We start from the raw sequence: 12,457 nt of genomic DNA, 5'->3' as shown, positions 1-12,457 counted from the left end.
TCAGATGGCCCCCTTGCAATGCCTTTTGGATCTTCTTCAAAGAGTCTTGTAGATTAGAAATTTGAACATCAGCTGCAGGCAATCCTGAAGGGATGGAGGAGAAGGGAAGGCGACTGGGGTGGAACCCATAATTAATGAAGAACGGCGACTCTTGCATAGACTCATTCCTCAGCGAATTAATCGCAAACTCAGCCCAGGGTAATAGGTCCACCCAGTTGTCTTGAGATTCAGAGACGAAACATCTCAGATACTGCTCAAGGGTCTGGTTCATTCTCTCCGTTTGGCCGTTGGTCTGTGGGTGATAGCCTGAGGAGAAGAGGAGGGAAATGCAAAGTCTCTGAGAAAACGCTCGCCAAAATTTAGAGATGAATTGTGTGCCCCTGTCTGAGACAATAGTGAGAGGAATACCGTGTAGCCTTTAGAAAATACGTTGGCCAAGGTGGCCGAATTGGGAAGACCTTTGAGTGGTACAAAATGTGCCTGCTTAGAAAATCTATCCACTAATATGAGGATCGTATTCACCCCTTTGTAGGGTGGGAGTTCTACTATGAAATCCATGGATATATGCTTCCAAGGGTGTTCGGGGATGGAGAGTGGCAGAAGAAGCCCTGATGGTTTGTGTCGGGCGGACTTACTCTGTGCGCATACCGGTCAAGCTTTCGTGAAGTCCTGAATGTCCTTGCTCATCTTTGGCCACCAAAAGGTACGTTTGATTAAGTCCAGCATCCTTTTAAAACCAGGGTGACCAGCCGATCTGGATGAATGCCCCCAATCTAGGATTTTGTGGCGAAATCGTGGGGCGGCGTACAGACTTCCTTCTGGCACCTTTACTCTCCCGGGAATGTGGCCTGGGCTTCTGTGATTTTATCCAGGATGTCAAACGTATTGGCAGAAATTATGCAATTCGAAGGCAAGATGGTTTCCGTAACCTCGTCGGATCTCTCTTCTGTAGAGAACTGATGTGAGAGTGCATCAGCCTTGATATTCTTGGTGCCCGGAATGTACGAGATCATATAGTTGAACCAGGAGGAAAAAAGTGCCCAACGTGCTTGTCGGGATCCCAGGCGATGGGCCCCCTCGATATACAATATTTTTTTATGGTCGTGAGGATGGCTACCGGCTCTGTGGTACCCTCAAGGAGGTGTCTCAATTCTTGTAGGGCTAGCTTGATTGCCAGGAGTACCCTGTTCCCGACGTCGTAATTTTTCTTGGCCGAAAAAAATGTCCTAGAGAAGAAGCCACAAGGGTGGAGATTGTCTTGAGGAATGAACCTTTTAGATAGTACTGCCCATGCTCCAACATCGGAGGCATCGACCTCAAGGGTAAAGAGGAGAGACGTGTCCGGGTGACGGAGGATGGGGGCGGATACGAAGGCTCTTTTGATGAACTCGAATGCCTTGGTGGCCTCAGGGGACCATAACGATGGGTCAGCCCCTTTTTTGGTAAGGGAGGTAATGGGAAGGACAGTAGTAGATAAGTTGCGGATAAATTTCCGATAGTAGTTAGAGAAACCGAGGAAGCGCTGGATCGCTTTCAGGGAATTCAGTAACGGCCAGTCCAGAATAGCCCTCAACTTCTCTAGATCCATAGTGAAGCCCTTATCGGAAATTATATAGCCCAGGAAGGCTGTGGAAGATTGGTGGAAGAGGCATTTCTCCATCTTAGCGTAGAGGTTGTTTGCACGGAGCCGAGTAAGAACCACCTTGGTGTGGTGGATATGCTCCTCTAGGTTTTTGGAGAAAATAAGGATGTCGTCTAAGTACACTATGACGAAGATATCCAGAATGTCCCGAAAAATTTAGTTCATAAATTCTTGAAATACGACCGGGGCATTGCAGAGGCCAAACGGCATTACGAGATATTCATAATGGCCACTGCGTGTGTTGAACGCGGTCTTCCACTCGTCGCCCTCTAGTATACGGATTAAATTGTACGCTCCTCTCAGATCGAGTTTGGAGAAAATAGAGTCTCCTTGCAGTCGATCAAAAAGTTCAGAGATTAAAGGAAGGGGGTACCGGTTTTAACAGTAATTTTGTTGAGCCCTCGGAAATCGATACAGGGTCTTAATGAGCCATCTTTTTTCTTCATGAAAAAGAACCCCGCCCCGGCCGGAGAAGTAGAATTCCGGATAAAACCTCTCTTGAGTTTTTCCTGGATGTAGGTAGACATGGCCTCGGTCTCAGGCACGGGAAGGGGCTATGATTTAGACTTGGGGAGTGTGGCTCCGGGAATTAATTCTGTGGGGCAATCGAATGAGCGATGAGATGGTAGGACCTCAGCCTGGGTCTTGTTGAAGACGTCCTTGAAATCATGGTTACCCTCTTAAAGCGTGGAGGGAGGCAGAACGGATGTCTCGAGGCCGGCAAGCGTGGTTACGGAGGATATTCCAGCATCCTTCACTGAAGGGCCCCACTGGATCGTGACTTGCCCATCCAATTCACACACTGATTGTGAAGCTGGAGCCAGGGTAATCCATGAATGACCTGGACTGTAGGTGAGTGAAAGACGTCGAAGACCAAGACCTCAGTGTGGCCATCCGCATTGGAAAGTGTGAGGGGGACCGACTCCAAAGTGATGAACGCTGGTTGGAGGGGATAGCCTCGAGGCCGGTGGGTACCCTCTTCTTGATTAAAGGAATCCGGTTGTTGAGTGCGTAGTCGTGATCCAGAAAATTGCCACCAGACCCGGAGTCGATAAATGCTGCGGCCGACATTCGGACGTTGGGATCCTCGAGGATTATAGGCAACAGAATTCTCTTCGGAAGTTCTTCAGGGAGAGGGGGGCAAGGAGAGATGGTACCCAGGGAGAGCCCCACAAACCTCACTGGGCGTTCTCCTTTCCCGGTCTCAGGCGGCAGTGACATACTTGGTGATCCGGGGAACCGCAGTAAAATCAGAGACCCTCGTTTCTGCGGCTAGTTCTTTCAGCGGACCGGAGCTGTTAACTGCTAATTTGCATTGGCTCGGGGGCATCCAATGCCGGAAGGACCAGGGGAGGAGTTCTAGGAGACGCTGCAGTGGGCAACATGAACCGGGGCCGCTGACATTCCTGGCGTCTCTCCTGGAGGCGTTGGTCCACCCGGATGCTGAGGGCGATCAGATCCTCCAGCGAAGAGGGACGAGAATGAGCTGCCAGGTCGTCCTTGAGCGATTCGGTCAAGCCGTGCTAGTACGCCGCGGAAAGGGCTTCATCGTTCTACCGAGTCTCCGTGGTGATTGTGCGGAAATCCACCGCGTATCTTGCTGCCGACCTTCGGCCCTGGGAGAGATGAAACAAGGATGATGCGGCGGTGTGCTTACACCCTGGGGTATCAAAGACCTGCTGAAATTCTCACCGGAATCTAGGAAAATCTTGGGTTATTTCAGGTTTGAGTTCCCAGAGAGGCGAGGCCCAAGCTAGAGCGTCACCTGTCAGCAGGGCGTAGATATAGGCCACCTTGGAGCGGCCCGTGGGGAACCGGGATGGAGACATCTCGAAATGAACATCGCATTGGTTTAAGAATCCCCGGCAAGTGAGTGGATCTCTGGCGTACCGGTTAGGCGGGGGAATGCATGGATCCGAAGCGCCCTAAGGTACCTGAGCGGGGGGAGGAGGCGCTGCCGGTGGATCCCGAAGGGAGAAGTTAGAAAGCTGCTGTGCCACAAAAGTTACTTGTTGCTCAGGAATTGCCAGTGCTCCATGGTCACACCTTGGCCCACATCAGGGGTGTCTGCATTTGTTGGGCTCTGCATAATGTAACGCTGTACTGCCCGCAGACCTGGCCAGTCCCCAGTACTGAGGTGGGTAAGGGTATAACACGCACCCACAGCAGTGAGGGCATGCCCGGAGTGTGGTAGGGTGTGTTGCCGGGACTGGTGAGAAAGGGTTAGCCAGATACTTGCCGAGTCCGGGGTGCCAGAGGTCCGAGTAGTGAGATCCAGAAGCCGTAGGTCGAGGACAGGAGAGAACAGTGTAGTAAAGTCCAAAGCCGAGTACAGGGGGTAGAGAAATACACGTAGTCAAACGGAAGATGAGATCAAGTCCAAAGGAACAGCCGTGGCCCCTTTTATTCTCCAACATCTCCGAATTTTTTCGGGGATTTTTCCGAATGCCACGCACTTCACCGCGTTCATGCCGCATTCATGTTACATTCATGCCGGCGTCACCCGCGGTTGATGTGTTTATTGATGTGTTTATTGATAATGGTTCGGATTTAATTGGTTGCAATTCTTCGCGTATCCGCCAGATGGAAGATATTCATGAATTGTAATGGGCATGCACTACAGTAATGTGTCGACTTGCAGGTGTTTAAAAAAATACCACAGTGGTCTACTGTAAATTGACCTTGGTACTGAAGAAGTTACAATAATGTATCAATTTAGGCTTTTCATATTAAAAAATAAATGCACAGTGCCTGGTGTTTTATTGTCCTGAGAATCCCGACATGAGTGCACAACTGCAGTCCGTGTTCCAAAAACCCGACATAAAGTACGCTTATTTAATATGGGCCGCAATTAATGCAGCAGATGATAAGATGGTAACAGTCGGTCAAATTTATCAGTATTTTATCGAAAACTATGGGGGTCATGCACTAAGCTCCGTTAAGTCACTTTTAGAGTGCAAAGTGCTCTTAGAACATGATGTTGCGCTGAACACGATGCACTAAGCAAAGCAAACAGGCACTTTGCGCTCTAAAACTGACTTTTTTCAGGAATTTTTTCTAAGTCCAACTTTGCTCGTTCGTAACCCTGTTTGAGTTAAATTCTGCCCTTCAGCGGGATGCACTAAGCAACGCAACCTTAGCGTACGCGAAAGTTGCGCTGATCAGAACACGTCAGCTCAAGGTAGACGCAATATAAGCTGGACTTAGAAAAAATGATTGCTTTTCATTTTTGCATGCGCAAAACCCGTTCAACAGGTCGGCGGGTGTCCCTGGCTGACCCCGTGGGAGTCCCGGGGTACCCGCAGGCCTGCGGTACCAATGTTGCGCCTCTCAATATAATAAACAATATTTATAACTAAATACACCCCCCTAACACATACAGTACAGTAATGGGAAAAAAATACTATTATACACATATGGATAATAATGCATTTGCCCATTTAAATACATATAACTTTCAATAAATACAGTAAAAACATATTACACTTACCTTTTATAGACCACAATAAAAACAATACACTGCCCCACAATAAACATCATTCTATTTATTAAATACATAACCCACCCCCTGTGCCCCCCCATAAATACATGATTTCTTCTTTTACATACAGGGATCATTCCAAAGGCCCACGTGAGTCCCCTGTGGTCTTGACGGGTCACCTCACAGACCTACAGGTTACCAGCAACATGTTTCACACAGGTTCTGGAGGCCTGTTGGTGGGTCCCGCCAGGCACCATCGCCCACCAGGTGGTCTCCGCGGGTCACTGTGGGCCACAATTGGGTCCCCATGGTAGGCCCGCTGATGTCTGGGGGCCCTGGGTCAGACCCACAGGTGTCTGAGGGGCCTCGGGTGGTTCCCACAGGGTTCTGGGGACCCACGGGTGGTCCTTATGGGTCCGCAGTGCCCCCAAAGATGTGTGGCTACCGGTTCTTCCCCGCTGGTGTCCCCCGTGGACCGCGCAGCCTGTTACCCATGAGAAGCCCGAGGAGACCTCAGGTGGTCTCCAGAGGTCTCTTGCAGATCAAAGGAACCAACCCTCTGTGTAAAAAAAATAAACCGGACCTATACATTCAATACATCAATCCCCCCCTCCCCCAACACAAACAGTACAATAATGTGAAAAATAACTATTATCCAGATATGGATAATAGATTATTTGCCCATTATGAAACACATAAAACATGCATAAATCAAAACATGAATGTTTAATCTTAAAATCACCACATTGCATGTTACAATAAATCCAGCATCAATTGTAAATATAAACCAACAAACCAGCAGCTACAAAAATGTATATGAAATGTCACACAATTGCATTGAGTGTGTACATGATGCAATTAATCTGTGCATCATGTAACACTATGCAAAATATATGTAACAATAAAATACACTATGAACAATGTCCCCTAACCACCAATGCCATCATGAAAATCAAATAGAAACTAAGCAACATCAATACAATTAGCATCAATCAATTAATCCATTTCCTCAAACATTTACAATACAATACAAATCAATGATACAATTCCCTATTCAATTCCTAAAGCCAAACCATTGCCAAAACAATTCTAATTTAAAGTAACCAACTTCATTCTAATCTAACTACCATAAAGAAGCCATTACAAATAACATGTAACTAAATACAAATTACATTATTCATGACAATGACAAAATAAAGCTGATAAATACATTAGCCATACATGAAAAGAACATAAACATTAGCAAAACAATCAATTATTATCCCTGTATGTCTATCCATATAGATAGATAAACATAACATACAGGGGCAATAATAGAGCACAAAATACAATGCATTTACAGTGGCGGTCGACCTGAGTCTAAGGCGGCTAGATCCGCGGCTCTCAGATTATACCAGTTAGGTGCGTTTTTGTTTTTTTTCGCCCGGAGTAAATTGCGTTATTTTCGCGCTCGTGATATTAGCATTTTATTCTCACTGTCTGCAATGCTGCAATGCCGTGTAAAAACTCAAGGGGGCGTTTGTGAGCTGTTGTCTTGGAAGTCTAATACCTTTGCAGGTTCAGCCTACGTCAGTACACAGTCTGTGTGTGTGTGCACAGTAATTATAAATTTGCATATTTAAAGTATACATGCATTTGCAGGGCTGTGCTGCTGTACAGTATGTCTCATTTGAAAATTATTGAAATGCATAGGCGTGTACAGTACTGTAACAGTGTCACATTTCGGCCTATACAGCGCTCTCCCCTTGCTCAGGATAATTAACTGCACTGCAGGGTATTTCAACTTCTTATCTTCTCTACAATGCAGTACATCTCTCCCACACCATTCCTTTGAACGTGTGCCTGGTTTCAATCACATTCCTGCTTGACAGCAGGTGATTACTACGCATGCGCCTGTTACTTCGCCCACCACTGCTTGCTTGCCTGAGTGAGTGACCAAAAAAAATTAAAAAAATTTTTTTTATTGAAATTGTTTTATTTTTATTTTCTCCACAAGCCTGCAAAAACCATCTTACTGTATTACGATTTTCAAACTGTGCTGTATCTTTTGACTGCGACCCTGTGCGTTTGACTGCACATGGTTTATTTGTGTGCTTTTTATGTACTGTATTTGGGGGTGTATTATTATGATGAACTGCCTTTTGAAATAAAAGTATGTCTTTAGCTTTGAACTTCATGCAGCTGTACCCTGTAGCCCCCTCCACCACGTACACACACAAGGCTAGCTCAAGGATTTGAAATTCCATGGAGTCGTTAATTTTCTGAATCTTGACATTGTGTTCTTAATCCTTCCATAACCGAGCTACAAAGCCTCACTGCGCCTGCGTGTAATCCTTTTTGAGATGGGAGCTAGCTGCTTACTGCGCATGACTCACCCAACCCCCCCCCCCTCTCCACACTTTAACCTCCTGTACAGTCCAGTACTAACCTCACACGTCCATATTTCCATCCAATGCTGCGTCTCATATTCTTTATGCTGGTCTCGGATACAGTGAGATTGTGATTTTCCTGCAGAGTGTATTTGACCCTTAATGCACTCTTCTCATCATTCTCCTCACTTCTTTTGTCCACCAGAAGAGTTGTCTCCCTACAATGTAAAGAAAAACAATCTATACAGTATACTGTTGTAATATAAATATAAATATAGAAAATATATATACTATTGTAATATAAATCTAAATTTACAAAATATATACAGTATTATGTTTTAATATAAATATGCAAAATATATATACAGTTGTAAAATAAATCTAAATATACAAAATATATACAGTATACTGTTGTAATATAAATATACAAAATATATATACTGTTGTAATATAAATATAAATACAGTATACAAAATCTATATATTGTTGTTATATAAATATAAATATACAAAATATATATACTGTATTATATAAATACAAATACAGTATACAAAATATATATATTGTTGTAATAAAAATATAAATATACAAAATATATACTGTTGTAATATAAATCTACAGAAATAACTAAAATATTAGATACAGTACTGTCGATCTACAGTACATTATTTGATATAAAAAATTTTTTTAAGTTGTATAAATATACTTACGCGTTAGTTACCCTTGGTACCCTTTAGCATTCTCTGTTTTTTCCGTGTGCATGATAGCTCACGGTGGTTGCTGGCACAACGAGGCCAGAAGTAGCTAACCAGCGTTGCATAGCAGCAATTCGGTGAATGCTCATACATCTCCTTAATTCGCATGCTGAGCTCCTTGGAAATCTTTTTAACAGGCATTGCTGCGAGTAGAAAGAAATACAAACACAAGAATGTATATTCAATGTTTAGTCGATGTGTATTCAATGTGCAGTGAATCCACAAAATGGTTGGTGTATTTATACGGTAATGACTCACATTAGAGTACGCCCACTTTCAAAACCTGTACCTCGCCGCCATGCATAAAAGGTTACACACTTTGCATAGCCCACCACTCGATGATCTTGATCTGAACTTGCCCTTGTCCAGATACTGCATTATGCCATCTGCTTCCATGGATCAACCCCGATTCTACGGACGCAGGAACCCACTCGCCTCTGCCGTGCCTGTCATGCAGAAAAAGCGAAAGGCGGTTGCCGTTTCCACGCCAAGGCCAAAGCGACAGGCTAAGGCAAATAAAGAAAACCTTCTGCTGACCCCAAAGGCTAAGGATTTTCATAGACGTAAGCCTTATTATGTCAAGAAGAAATACGGTGATGTACTCTTGACGCAAACCGAATGGCAGCCAAGCCATCGAACCCGCAGACCACTTCATCCCATACGCTTCGACGACTCTGCTGCCGCTGTCCCGAAAATCTTCAGCCCGTCTTCTCCACCCCTCGTCCTTGATGCTGCCGCCGCCCTCCCGGAAACCCACAGGCCATCTTCTCCAGTTCTATCCAACAACGCTGCCGCTGGTGCCTCTGAAATCCATGGGTCCCTTTCTCCTTTGCTCTTAGATGACTCTGCTTCTCGCCCGGAAATCAAAAAGTAAATTTCTCCATCCCTCTTTGATCACTCTGCCACTTCACCTCTACCGGATATCCACAGGTCACCTCCTCCAGCCTTCTTCGACGATGCTGCCGCTTCTCTCCTTGGAACCCCCATCTCATCCTCCGTTGCACCCATCCACCCAGATGTCCACAGCACGCTACTGCACCGACACACTTTATTCGAGCAAATACCCGGTATGTACCTGGCAGATACCTGGAATGCGCCACTCCTAACCTCTGACAAGCCCCGTTGCATTTGCCTTCCCAGCCTGGGTTCATGCCTGGCTGATGGGCGGCTGATCTGTTAAATGATAATGATTAGGATTTAATAGGCTGCAATGCTTCGCGTGTCTACCAGATGGCATAAATTCATGAATTGTAATGCAGTTTATATATATATACTGTGCAGTATTGCAGCCAGCGGGAATAAAATGCTTCAATCCCTGCTTGGAAAATAACTCAATGTACTCGGGCAGAAAACAGTCACAAACCTCAATACACCCGGGTATACCCGAATTCGTGGGACTAGCCAAGCTCGAATAAAGTGTGTCGCCAGTGTATGCAGAAGAAGCAGCTCGTTAGACCAGATGCTGAATGGGATAAGTGTGGATATCCCCGTGAACTCTATTGTGCTGGCAACGATAGATCTTCTTCTGGAGACCATGCTAAATGTGGAGCAACGGATGCTACATATGGATCAACGGATGCTAGATATGGATAAACGGATGCAACATATAGATCAACGGATGAATCGACGGATGGAGAAGATAGAGGCTGACATAGCGGGTATACATTATTTGCTCGGTGTTCATGCCCCTGTGTCCCCGACGCCGGATCAGGAGGTTGGCATGGATGTGATGAATGGGAGCATCAACACCCTTCCATCACCAAGCGCACCCCCTCAACCAGAAGATGTAGTGTACATGTATGCCGTTGAGGAGGACATGACAACCCCGTTAACACCACGCCAGGAGGCAACACAGCGACCAAGACAGGAGGAAAGCTTCCTCCCTGACAACCTACCCTCGCCAGTCGCCTCAAGCACACCCGCTCTCAGAAGACCTACATACGCTCGCATCGATACGGTGCCCGACATCAGCCTGTGTGATCTGCCACAGGTGCTCAGGGAGAAGTATAGGATGATGAGTGCTGGTGCACCCCACAAGTATGCCTTGCTACTTTTTAAGCACCATGTGCCCTACTCGTTGTACTGCGACTGGGCCTTCAGAGTGAACTACGAAGGAAATCGCGTAAAAATGGCGCTTCCTGACAATTTAAGAAAGACCATTCTGGGGGAATTGCGGTGCTTTTATACAATTACAGATCCTGTAATGAAAGGCGTTCGCCGAGGTGGGAACACCTCCCCTCCTAAGAGGAAAAGAAGGGTGTGGCAGAAGAAAATGGAAGAAGATGGAAGAAGACGGAGAATACCCCAAAGAAGAAAAGAAGACCCCAAGACAGACGGGAAGGATTACAAATAGAAGAAAGAAGACACCGTTATGGATTGTAAGGGTTTATTTTTTTATGGTTACCTGTGGATTGGTTCCAGTGCTTCCGAGTCGTCTGGATTTCGGTGAGTGGCATCTAATGGTAAGTAAACAAAAGAAAAGTTTATTATTTTTACTTTTACAGGTTTTTTTGATTTTTGATTCATGTCTTTAATTTTTTCAGTCATATGTAATGCCCGTGAATGTTTCTATGTACCCATGGCTATACATACATTCGCGGACACTAAATGGGTGTATTCTATGTGATTTTTGTATGTAAATGCATTGTATTTTATGGTCTATTATTGCCCCTGTATGTTATGTTTATCTATCTATATGGATAGACATACAGGGATAATAATTGATTGTTTTGCTAATGTTTATTTTCTTTTCATATATGGCTAATGTATTTATCAGCTTTATTTTGTCATTGTTGTGAATAATGTAATTTGTATTTAGTTACAGGTTATTTGTAATGGCTTATTTCTGGTAGTTAGATTAGAATGATGGTGGTTACTTTCAATTAGAATTCTTTTGGCAATGGTTTGGCTTTAGGAATTGAATAGGGAATTGTATAATTGATTTGTATTGGATTGTAATTGTTTGAGGAAATGGATTAATTGATTGATGCTAATTGTATTGATGTTGCTTAGTTTTTATTTGATTTTCATGATGGCATTGGTGGTTAGGGGACATTGTTCATAGTGTATTTTATTGTTACATATATTTTGCATAGTGTTACATGATGCACAGATTAATTGCATCATGTACACACTCAATGCAATTGTGTGACATTTCATATACATTTGTGTACACTACCGACACGTTTAATCTGAGCAGGGCTAGTTCCGCAAGCCGGGGGATGCCCCGGCTTGCTAGCCCCACTCCCTCGGCGTGCCGCGCGTCACCGATGCGCGGTCACGCGTCATCGGGTGTCAGCGCCCCCTGCACGCGTGTCCAGGGCTCCCCGAGGGAGCCCTGGTGTCCCGCGATGTGGGGGACGGCGGCAGGGGGTTCCGGGGGACCCGGCGGACCCGGCAGCGGGAGGGAGAGCGCCCCGATCGGAGGGCGCTCTTCCGCTGCTTTGGCGCGCGCCCGGCACCCTCCGGCACGCGCCAGGTTACTGCTGCGGCCGAGAACGGGCAAATGCTCGAATAAACTCGGCCGCAGCAGTAGCTGCTGGTTTGTTGGTTTATATTTACAATCGATGCTGGATTTATTGTAACATGAACTGTGGTGATTTTAAGATTAAAAATTCATGTTTTGATTTATGCAGGTTTTATGTGTTTCATAATGGACAAATAATCTATTATCCATATCTAGTATGTGTTGGGGGGGGGGGATTAATGTATTGAATGTATAGGCCCGGTTTATTTTTTTTACATACAGGGTTGGTTCCTTTGCTCTGCGAGAGACCTCTGGAGACCACCTGAGGTCTCCTCGGGCTTCTCATGGGTACCAGGGTGCGTGGTCCATGGGGGACACCTGCGGGGAAGAACCGGTGGCCAAACATATGTGGGGGCACCGTGGACCCGTAGGGACCACCCGTGGGTCCCCAGACCCCTGTGGGAACCACCCGAGGTCCCTCAGACACCTGTGGGTCTGACCAGGGGCCCCCAGACATCCGCGGGCCTACCTTGGGGACCCAATTGTGGCCCACGGTGACCCGCGGAGACCACCTGGTGGGCCATGGTGCCTGGCGGGACCCACCAACAGGCCTCCAGAACCTGTGTGAAACATGTTGCTGGTAACCTGTAGGTCTGTGAGGTGATGCGTCAGGCCCACAGGGGACTCCCGTGGGCCTGGGGTATGAACCCTGTATGTAAAAGAATAAATCATGTATTTATGGGG

This window comes from Ascaphus truei, chromosome 1, assembly GCF_040206685.1.
Source record: "Ascaphus truei isolate aAscTru1 chromosome 1, aAscTru1.hap1, whole genome shotgun sequence".
Lineage (NCBI taxonomy): Eukaryota > Metazoa > Chordata > Amphibia > Anura > Ascaphidae > Ascaphus > Ascaphus truei.
The sequence above is the reverse complement of the archived record's forward strand: the minus strand, read 5'-3'. Positions refer to the sequence as shown.